This window comes from Chiloscyllium plagiosum, unplaced genomic scaffold (genome assembly GCF_037043375.1).
Source record: "Chiloscyllium plagiosum isolate Xiang-an unplaced genomic scaffold, Cpla_swu_hap1 HiC_scaffold_39, whole genome shotgun sequence".
Classification (NCBI taxonomy): domain Eukaryota; kingdom Metazoa; phylum Chordata; class Chondrichthyes; order Orectolobiformes; family Hemiscylliidae; genus Chiloscyllium; species Chiloscyllium plagiosum.
The window spans coordinates 29,700,651-29,712,754 of record NW_028270177.1 but is presented as its reverse complement, the minus strand read 5'-3'; the positions used below and the strand labels follow the sequence as shown (position 1 = coordinate 29,712,754).

Here is a 12,104-nt window from a genome sequence, read left to right as displayed (position 1 = left end):
ATATACTTTAAATGTTGCAGACTGAATAGCCGCTAAATGTGCCATAGCTTTAAGACTATTAGGCATCTTATTCTGGTGAAACTAGTTGTTATTCGACCCCAGTGCTGAACATAAAGCAGAGCAGCCTCAACAGCACTCATGCAGCGTAGGAAATTTGCACCGGACTATTTTAACCAGTCAGTCTCAGAACACAGATTGAACATTCCCAATAAATCACAATTGGTCACGGCTGAAGTTGACTGATAGAATCAGGTTTCTGTTTGGACTTCCTAATGCATGCTGATCTTTCTGGATAGGTGCAGATTACACATGGTTACAGTTTTCAAATGAGTTCTCCTTCTGAAAAGCTACACCAGATGGTCTGTCAATCAATGCACTTTGTTGACTTTTTTTGTTATTACTCCAACAGAGATGCAATTCATTTTTTAAAAACATTTTGAAAAGTCAGAGATTCAAATAATTCCAGGTCACATTACTTACCTATCAATTTGTAATTCCTGTACTGTGGTATCAGCTTCTTGGAACAGCCAAAATGGAGTCTGTCAGCACGAATTTCAAATGAACCTGCTGAGACTGGGTTTACTTCCTGTGTGATTCACACCCTGCTGTCTTACATTATGCCACAGAAATGGCATCAAGGTTTCTAAGTCAGGGTCATGCCTGCCATTTGCAAATGCTGCCAAAGTCAATCCTATAAATCCCCTGGATCTATACTCCCTGACCAGTACAGGATTGCATATACGCATCATATTTCATATTCCAAGGATGTCCTATGGCATTTTATAGTTGATGACACACAATAGTTGTATTGATGTAGCCACTGCTTTCGTTGTACAACCAGTTTGCACAAACAACATGAAAAATGAATGTTCAATGAGAATGTATTTGTGGGTTAAATTAAAATGTTGGGGGAGCTTTTACATGATGTATCCGTTTAAGACAATATCTGAAATGTAGTTATTCTGATGATGCAATGATCCTTCAATGTGTCAGGGATGATAATGTGCTTTAGTTCTTGAGCAGAGCACAAACCCAAAATACTCTGATTCCAGAGTACAGCCCCTGCATAGAAACGTCATGATCACCTCACAATTATCTCATTGAATTGTCAGCTTTGATTTAGCTACAAATTTTATTTCATAATGAAAGGATCAAACCAGAATCTTTTCATCTAAGGTTTCAAATAATGAGGGATGGGAGATGGTATCGTAGTAAAAATGTCACTAGACTAATAATTCAAAGGCCCAGGTTAGAGTTGTGAGGGTATCTGGGTACAAATCACATGTGGAATTTAAATTCAGTGAGTAAAAGCTGGAATTGAAAGCTGGTGACAGTAACGGAAATAGAAAAGAACAGCACAGAACAGGCCCTTTGGCCTATAATGTCGTGCCGAGGATTAATCCTATCTAAAGTAAAACAACCTAACTTATTCGGCCCTCAATTCACTGCTGTCCATGTGCATGTCCAGCAGTTGCTTAAATGTCCCTAATGACTCTACTTCCACCACCATCGCTAGCAATGCACTCACAACTCTCTGCGTAAAGAACCTACCATCTTCTCTATACCTTCCTCCCAACAGCTTAAAGCCATGACCCCTGGTGGGAGTCAATCCTGCCCTGGGGAAAAGTCTTTGGCTATCAACTCTATCCATGCCTCTCGTTACCTTGTACACCTCGATCAGGTCCCCTCTCTTCCTCCTTCTCTCCAGAGAGAAAAGTCCAGGTTTTCAACCTCTCTTTGTAAAACAAGCCCACCAGTCCAAGCAGCATCCTGGGAAACCTTTTTTGTACCCTCTCTGAAGCCTCCACATCTTTCCTATAATATCATAGTCAACAAGTACTGATCCATGCTCTAAGCTCATCACTCTTATTTCTGATACTCGTTGCATTAAAGCAGACACAGTTTAACCGATTCCTTTGTTTCATCACATGTAAAACCTCCCTGATAGATTCACTACATCCTGTCACTGTCTCACCTACAACTCCCCCCCCTCTCAGATGCATAGCTCTGGTTCCCACTCCTCTGCCAAACTAGTTTAAACCCTCCTGAACCATATGAACAAATGTCCTCCCCAGGACATTTGTGCCCCTCCAATTCAGATGCAACCCGTCGTTCATGTACAGATCCCACCTTCCCCAGAAGGCATCCCAATGGTCTAAGTACCTGAAGCCCTCCCTCCTTCACTAGCTGCGCAGCCACGTGTTAAACCTGTTCCTCATCTCACTATCTCGTGGCATCAGTAGCAAACCTGAGATCACTACTCTACTCGTCCTGCTCTTCAGCTTCCAATCCAGCTCTCTGTAGTCACTTTTCAGATCCTCAATCCCTTTCCTGGCTGTGTCATTGACGCCAATATATAGCTATATATTGCTCAATGGTGACCACAAAACTGTAAACAAACTGTTGTAAAAACCCATCTGGTTCATTGATGCTGTTTTGAGAAGGAATACTTTCCTGGTCTGGCCTACAGATAGCTACAGACCGACGGTAATGTTGTTAATGCTTAACTACATTCTGAAATGGCCCTAGTCAGCCCTCAGTTTGAGGGTAGTTAAGGAATGGGCAACAAATGCTGGCCTTGCCAATGACAGATGTACCCAGAGAAAGAGTAAAGAAAACAATGAATTAGTCTACGAACAGCCAATTATAAATATAGTAGTTATGTCCAATTTGAAGGAGGTAACTAAAGTTATTTTACAATGGAATGGGGAGGATTGAAAAGGTGGTTTACCACCACATTCTCATTAAAACATAGAAAATAGGAGCAGGAATAGGCCATTCGGCCCTTCAAGCATGCTTTGCCATTCAATGTGATCATGGCTGATCATCCAAATCAGTACCCTGTTCCTGCTTTCTCCCCAAATCCTTTTGTTGTGATTGGGACCAGATGGATCTTATTAAGTATGAAATCCTTGAATGGGGTAGTTAATCTGGACCAAACAGAGAGCCCTGGCTGACCAATATCAAACAGAGGATTGAGAATCCCCTCACATTAGAGCCTGAATCTGAGCTAGCTGGCCACAGCGAGTATACTATACACATCTAAATATACAGTAACTCGGTGACAAGATACCGGCCTCTGTGTAACTATTTCACCTTTGATTCCTTTAGCCTGAAGAACCATATCTAACTCCTGCTTGATACATTAAATGGTTTGGACTCAACAGGGAATTCCTTACCCTTATCACTCTCTGGATGAAAACATTTCTTTTCATCTCAGTTCTAAATGCCAAACACTGTAACCTTAGCCTGTGACCCCTGGTTCTGGACTCCCTGATCTTCAGGAACATCCTTCCTGCGTTTATCCGGTCTAGCCCTGTAAGAATTTTATAGGTATCTTCTCTTCTCATTCTTCTCAACTCCAATAAATATAGTCCTAACTGAACCAATCTATTTTTTATGTTAGCTCTGCCAGCCAAGTGGTAATCAGCAATCAGCAATAAATGCTGGTATATGGACATGGCCCATGTCCCATGAAGGATAAAAAGTCCTGATCCAGTTCAAATCAGATCCAAAGCAATAAAATCTGAATCCAAAATGCTCCTCTTGCTGAAACCATGATTGACATTATTTATTATTTATTAATACACATAACCATGACTTAGAAACTTGAGGAGCATTTCTATGATCTAAGTATTTGCCTGTTAATGCTTAATATCTGAATCATTACTTAATTCTTCATTAAATAAATATTCATTGGAACACAAGAGCATGTGACAGAAGAACATTACAAATCCCAAGATTCCAAGTTAAGCATTTTGATTTACCTTGTTCTAGAAGGAAATAATGTATGAAAATTGTGTGCAAAAATAGTCTACAATTGTTTAATGAAATTATTTAATACATTTATTCATTTAATTTTAGACATGATAATACCATATGACTACATGTTAAACATTTAATCGCCATGACTTGGAGGTGCTGGTGTTGGACTGGGGTGGACAAAGTTAAAAATCACACAGCGACCTGATGAAGGAGTGGTGCTCTGAAAGCTAGTGCTTCCAAATAAACCTGTTGGACCATAACCTGATGTTGGTGTGATTTTTAACTTCAAACATTTGGAAAATCGTAGAGTTATTCAGCTCGTAGGTCGTCCAGTTGGCCCATCAGTCCAGTTCAGTCTTTTTAAAAGAGCTATTGAAATAAACTCAATTCCCCTGCTCTTTTCCCACAGCCTTGCAAATTTTCCATTTGAAGTATTTATCGAATTCCCTCTTGAACCCACTGACCATGTTTCGACCACCCTGTTAGGCAGTGTTGTGTTAACAAGCTTCTCATCCGTCCTCTGGTTCTGAGGCCAATTACCATTAAAATCCATTATTAAGGAGGAAATAGCAGGACATTGAGAAAACCACAATACAATCAGGCAGAGTCGACATGGGTTTATGAAAGGGAAAACATATCAGAATTGTTTTGAGGATGTAGCAAGCAGAGTGGATAAAAGGTTACCAGTCAATGTAATGGCCCCAGTTTTTGGCATGGTCTGTCAGCCAGGATGAAAGAACTGAAAGAGGATTACCCAGATCCCAGCATCCCTCAGTTTCACAGAAGCATGATTCAGCAGGACCATATTTCACATGTATGCCAAGATGTAGTCTGACTTTTATTTAAATGACTATCTACCTCCACGGATCCGAAATTTTGGAAACTCTGACGTCCGTAACCTCAAGAATAAAGATTAGACTAGGTAAGAGCAGGTTTGCTCTCAGTGCATTATTTTATTAAAAGTAATCAGGTATTATTTTAGGGGCAGCGCGATGGCTTAGTGGTTAGCACTGCTGCCTCACAGCACCAGGGTCCTAAGTTCGATTCCAGCTTCGAGCGACTGTCTGTGTGGAGTTTGCACATTCTCCCTGTGTCTGTATGGGTTTCCTCCCACAGTCCAAAGATGTGCAGGCCAGCTGAATTGGCCATGCTAAATTGCCCGTAGTGTTGGCTGCATTAGGGTCGGTGTGGACTTGTTGGGCCGTAGGGCCTGTTTCCATACTGTAGGGAATCTAATCTAAAAATAAGGATCCACTGTGGATATGGTCCAATGAAACTTTCGGGGTGGACATCAAAGATCCTTTATGAGTGATTGGCCATTAGTATTGTTTAGAGAATTTAGTCACAAATCCTTAGGGGAGTAACCAAGTGTCACTGGGATTGTCACCTACGCAGTCGAAGAGTGTATTGCTGGAAAAGCACAGCTGGTCAGGCAGTATCTGAGGAGCAGGAGAGTCAATGTTTTGAGCATTAGTTCTTCATCGGGAATCCTCGAAACTTTGACTCTCCTGTTCCTCAGATGCTGTCTGACCAGCTGTGCTTTTCAAGCACCACACTCTTCAACTCTGATCTACAGCATCTGCAGTCCTCACTTTCTCCTAATTGTTAACTGCACAAATAGTTATATGTAAATGGTGCATAAATCCGTTGGAACTGATTAAGTTGTCAAGAACTGTCAAGTGCCAATGAACTTCAATATTTCAAGAAATATCTCAATGTGCTGAAATACTTATTTGTGAATTACAGTGCTTTTCTCAATGGAGAATAGGCTGCAATTTAACAATTTATGTAACAGAACTTTATTTTCCCCTTACTTGCATGGATACTTGTGAATTTTTCATATTTGAGATGTGGGCATACTGGCTAAGCCATCATTTATTGTTCATTCCTAATTACCCAAGATAAGCTTGTACTGATCTGCAAACTTGAATAATTAAAGTCCTTGAATTATAAACTCCAGGATTTTGAAGCAATGAACATAATGGATATAATTCCAATTAAGAATGGTGAGTGACTCGCAGACGAACTTGCAGATGATGGTATTCCCAAGCACCTGATCCTTCCAGGTTTTAGAAATCATGGATTTGGTCGATGCAAACTAAAGAGATTTTGTGGGTTGTCCTACTGCATGTTGTAGATGGTCCACACTGCTGTCACTGTGCTCCAATTGTGGAGGGAATGAAATATGGTAGATTTTAGATAGGGAACCAATCAAACCAGCTGCTTTGTCCTGGATTGTATGAAGTTTAGTCATAGAGTCATAGAGATGTACAGCACAGAAACAGACCCTTTGGTCCAACTCGTCCATGCTTACCAGATATCCAAACCGAATATAGTCCTATTTGGCAGCACTTGGCCCATATCCCTCTGAACTCTTCTGATTCATATACCCATCCAGATGCCTTTTAAATGCTATAATTTTACCAGCCTTCACCACTTTCTCTGGCAGCTCATTCCCATTCCAAACCTGCACCACCCTCTGTGTGAAAAAGATACCTCTCAGGTGCCTTTTATATCTTTCCCCTGTCATCTTAAACCTACACCCTCTAGTTTTGGACTCCCCCACCCGAGGGAAAAGGTCTTGCCTACTTACCCTATCCATGCCCCTCATGATTTTATAAACCTCTATAAGGTCCCCCCTCAACCTACGACGCTCCAGGGAAAACAGCCCTAGCCTATTCAGCCCTAGCCCTATTGCTCAAATCCTCCCACCCTGGCAACATCTTGTAAATCTTTTCACAACGTCCTTCTGATAGGAGGGAGGCCAGAATTGCATGCAAAATTCCAAAAGTGGCCTAAGCACTGTCTTGTACAGCCATAACATGATGTCCCAACTTCTATACTAAATGCTCTGACCAATAAAGGAAAGCATACCCAATGCCTTCTTCACTATCTTATCTACCAGCGACTCTACTTTCAAGGAACTATGAACCTGCACTCCAAGGTCTCTTTGTTCAGCAACACTCTCCAGGACCTTACGACTAAGTGTATAAGTCCTGCTCTGATTTGCTTTTCCAAAATGCAGAAACTCACATTTATCTAATTTAAACTCCAACTGCCACTCCTCAGGCCATTGGCCCATCTGATCAAGAACCCGTTGTAATCTGAGGTAACTTTCTTTGCTGTCCACTACACCTCAATTTTGGTGTCATCTACAAGCTTACTAACTATACCTCCTATGTTCACATCCAAATCATTTATATAAATGATGAAAAGCAGTGGACCCAGAACCGATCCTTGTGGCACACCACTGGTCACAAGCCTCCAGTCTGAAACACAACCCTCCACCACCACCCTCTGTCATAGAGTCATAGACATAGACATAGAGGTGTACAGCATGGAAACAGACCCTTCGATCCGACCCATCCATGACCACCAGATATCCCAATCAAACCTAGTCCCACCTGCAAGCACCTGGCCCATATCCCTTCAAACCCTTCCTATTCATGCAAGGTTTGTAGCTCAGGTTGAGGTTTAAGGTGTAGGTTTGCTCGCTGAGCTGTAGGTTTGATACCCAGACGTTTCATTCCCTGGCTAGGTAACATCATCAGTGGCAACCTCCAAGTGAAGCGAAGCTGTTGTCTCCTGCTTTCTATTTATATCTTTCTCCTGGATGGGGTTCCTAGGGTTTGTGGTGATGTAATTTCCTGTTCGTTTTGATAGGTTGATAGATGATATTTAGATCTATGTGTTTGTTTATGGTGTTGTGGTTGGAGTGCCAGGCCTCTAGGAATTCTCTGGCATGTCTTTGCTTAACCTGTCCCAGGATAGATGTGTTGTCCCAGTTGAAATTGTGGGATTTTTCATCCATGTGTAGGGCTACGAGGGAGAGAGGGTCGTGACGTTTTGTGGCGAGCTGGTGTTCGTGTAGCCTGGTGGCTAACTTTCTTCCTGTTTGTCCTACATAGTGTTTGTGGCAGTCTTTCCATGCAGGCTAAGCAAAGACATGCCAGAGAATTCCGAGAGGCCTAGCACACCAACCATAACACTGTAAACAAACACATAGATCTAGATACCATCGATAAACCCCTCAGAAAATGAACAGAAAATGACATCACCACAAACCCCAGGAACCCCATCCAGGACAAACATATAAATAGAAAGCAGGAGACAACAGCTTTGCTTCACTTGGAGGTCGCCACTGATGATGTTACCTAGCTAGGTAATGAAACGTCTGGATATCAAACCTACAGCTCAGCGAGCAAACCTACACCCCCTTCCTATTCATATACCCATCCAAATGCCTCTTAAATGTTGCAATTGTACCAGCCTTCTCCACATCCTCTGGCAGCTCATTCCATACATGTACCACCATCTGTGTGAAAAAGGTCTCTTTTATGTCTTTCCCCTCTCACCATAAACCTATGCCCTCTAGTTCTGGACTCCACGATCCCAGGGAAAAGACTTTGTCTATTTATCTTATCCATGCCTCTCATAATTTTGTAAACCTCGATAAGGTCACCCCCTTGGTCTCTGACACTCCAGGGAAACCAGCCCCAGCCTGTTCAGCCTCTCCCTGTAGCTCAAATCCTCCAACCCTGGCAACATCCTTGTAAATCATTTCTGAACCCTTTCAAGTTTCACAACATCTTTCCGATAGGAAGGAGACCAGAATTGCACACAATATTCCAACAGTGGCCTAACCAATGTCCTGTACAGCCGTAACATGACCTCCCAACCCCTGTACTCAATACTCTGACCAATAAAGGAAAGCATTCCAAATGCCTTCTTCACGATCCTATCTATCTGCGACTCCACTTTCAAGGAGCTATGAACCTGCACTCCAAGGTCTGTTTGTTCAGCAACACTCCCGAGGACCTTACCATTAAGTGTATGACTCCTGCTAAGGTTTGCTTTCCCAAAATGCAGCACCTCGCATTTATCTGAATTAAACTCCATCTGACACTTCTCAGCCCATTGGCCCATCTGGTCCAGATCCTGTTGTAATCTGAGGTAACCCTCTTTGCTGTCCACTACACCTCCAATTTTGGTGTCATCCGCAAACTTACTAACTGTACCTCTTATGCTCGCATCCAAATCATTTATGTAAATGACAAAAAGTAGAGGACCCAGAACCAATCCTTGTGGCACTCCACTGGTCACAGGCCTCCAGTCTGAAAAACAACCCTCCACCAGCACCCTCTGTTTTCAACTTTGAGCCAGTTCTGTATCCAAATGGCTAGTTCTCCCTGTATTCCAAAAGACCTAACCTTGCTAATCAGTATTCCATGGGGAACCTTGTTGCACACTTTACTGAAGTCCATATAGGTCACATCGACTGCTCTGCCTTCATCAATCTTCTTTATTACTTCTTCAAAAATTCAATCAAGTTTGTGAGACATGGTTTCCCACGCACAAACCCATGTTGACTATCCCTAATCAGTCCTTGCCTCTCCAAATACATGTACATCCTGTCCCTCAGGATTCCCTCCAACAACTTGCCCATCACTGAGGTCAGGCTCACTGGTCTATAGTTCCCTGGCTTGTATTTACCGCCCTTCTTAAACAGTGGCACCACATTTGCCAACCTCCAGTCTTCTGGCACCTCACCTGTGACTATCGATGATACAAATATCTCAGCAAGAGGCTCAGCAATCACTTCTGTAGCTTCCCACAGAGTTCTCGGGTACACCTGATCAGGTCCTGGGGATTTATCCACCTTTACCCATTTCAAGATATCCAGCACTCACTCCTCTGTAATCTGGACATTTTGCAAGATGTCACCATTTATTTCCCTACAGTCTATATCTTCCATATCTCTTTCCACAGTAAATACTGATGCAAAATACTCATTTAGCGTCTCCCCCATTTTCTGTGCCAGTTCTGTATCCAGATTGTTAGTCCTCTCTGTATTCCATGAAATCTAACCTTGCTAACCAGTCTATCAGTTTCTTGAGTGTTATTAGAATTGTACTCAACTAACACTTTCAATTAATCAGTATGATGGCTGAAAGGGGAAAGGATGATAGGTAGAAGTAGGTATTAAATTTGCATAATGGCATGAGAGGCCATGAGGGATGGTATTATATTGTGTCGCCATAGTCTTACCAAACGAAAGGCCAGTTTTCTCATTAGACAGGGCCAACTGGTGTTGATTTAACCTGAGGGCCACCATACCTCAGATGAGTGGAGAGAGTGAGAAGGAGAGTCCTTTATGGTAACTGCCACAGGTACAGGAATTGAACCCAGACTGTTAGCATCACACTGCTTTGTAAACCAATTATCCAACCAACTGAGCTAAACAACCCCCCCCATGAGGGATAGGTAGAGGGCATGAGGTTACACGGATGGGCTTGGAGGTGCGTGGGATAGTGTGTGAGGATTGAGAAGGCGGTGAGGGCTGGCAGATGTTTCACCTTTCTTCCCTTTTGAGGAAGTACTGTATCCTTTAGGATCTGACCCGAGAACACCTTTGATGGAAGAAAGGGACTCTTTGGCATTGTGAAAAAGTATGCTTGCATGTAAAGAGGTGTATTGGGATTTGCTAAGCTGTTAACAAATTTTACCATCAAAAAATATGCAGTTTCAATAAGTGTGAGTTATTTTAGAGCATCTAAATATCAAACCATTATAGGATTTGTGCTGCATGACTGATATCCCAAAATATAATTTTCACAATGGGATGCCTATTGATGGACAGCTCCAAATGCTTATTGAATCAAAATGTTTGTTGACAAAAGGACATTAAGCAATTCAATAAAATGTTTGCTAACTAAATTCATTGAATATTAGAGTGAAATGCTTGTTTTTGTAAGGGATCTGTTGATGCACATAACCTGTATTAGATGTTTGGTTTGTATCAATGAGAGTGCACTGTTTCAGTTGTGACATAATCAGTGGAGTGATAATTTTACTCTTTGTCACGATGCTTCCTGATTAATATCCATACTCGATAATGAGGGATGGACTCAAAGTGATGAATGGGAGATATGATTCGACACTTAGGTGTCATGCTGATTATAAAGGGCCATGGAGGTGACTGGGAACAAATGGAACATGGGCATAGGTTGCTATGAGGGGAATAAGGGGGTTATGGATGTGGGTAGATAAGCCTAAGGTATCATGGGGGGGAGTATGGAGGTGAGTGTGGAGTGTTTGTTTAGCATGGATGGAGAGTAGAGAGTGAGGAGGTGTGAACAGGAGTGATGTTTTTGATTTTCATCTTTATTTTCAAATTTTAACCTCAGTGCTGGGATCCCCAAACAGCCTTTCTGACCAGCTCATCATGAGACCCTTCCTAGATTTCCAGGCCTGTCAAATGATCCATTCCAACCCCCTTGCCCCCACCACCCTATACCCCTGAAGGGAGGGTTGTGATTTTGAAAGTTGGTTTTGTGCATCCAGGATTTACACAACTCTGAAACCCTGAAACAATAAATTTTGGCTGGTATACTTGGATTTTCAAAAGACATTCAAAAAGCTGCCATATAAAACATTAATGCATTAAATACATGCACATAGTATATATTAACATGGACAGAGGATTAGCTAATGAACAGTCAGTGAAGAATTAGGATACTTGCATTATTTTCATGCTGGCAAACAGCCAGTATAGTGTGATTAAGCTGTGTGATATTTATATCTTTCAGTATTATTTATTTTTAAGTTTGAATTTTTGTATTTGAAATAGTGGCATCTGGGTTTTCTGTGCATGAATAGGTTAATGATTAACTCTTATTTCTGTCATCATTTCACACATTTAAAACATAATATGAGAAAACGACATCTGAAGAGAAATGGGTTTTTCTTAGATTAGATTACTTACAGTGTGGAAACAGGCCCTTCGGCCCAACAAGTCCGCATTGATCCGCTGAAGCGCAACCCACCCAGACCCATTCCCCTACATTTACCCCTTCACCTAACACTACAGGCAATTTACCCCTGACTAACTCACCTAACACTACAGGTAATTTAGCCTGGCTAATTCACCTATTTACCCCTGACTAATGCACCTAACACTATGGGTAATTCAGCACGGCCAATTCACCGAACCGACACATTTTTGGATTGCAGGAGGAAACTGTAGCAAACCCACGCAGACACAGGGAGAAGCTCCACACAGACAGTTGCCCGAGGTGGGAATTGAACCCGGGTCTCTGGCGCTACAAGGCAGCAGTGCTAACCACTGTGCCACCGTACCGGGAGAATTTTATGAGTGAACAAAGTAAACAGTTCTGCATTAGGCTCAACTTTGGAAAGTCAAAGAGAAATTAATATAATAACTCAATATTGAGTTCCAGGAATTCAGAGTATTATCTCTATCCTCCATTTTTCTTGCATCCCTCACCTACCTTCTGTCATGTCTTACTTGTATCTTGTTGACTTTGCTTTCAGTGGAG

At 42.0% G+C, this 12,104-nt stretch overlaps 1 long non-coding RNA gene across 3 annotated transcripts in view; it reads left to right on the top strand.

The window, feature by feature from the left end:
- Window positions 1-4,010, top strand: part of LOC148138642 (uncharacterized) — a 233,465-nt gene extending 229,455 nt beyond the window's left edge. For all 3 annotated transcript variants that reach the window (XR_015753802.1, XR_015753803.1, XR_015753801.1), the window contains exon 4: window positions 3,865-4,010. This is a non-coding gene — a long non-coding RNA (uncharacterized LOC148138642). The remainder of the gene's footprint in view (window positions 1-3,864) is intronic.
- The last annotated feature ends 8,094 nt before the right edge of the window (window positions 4,011-12,104 follow it).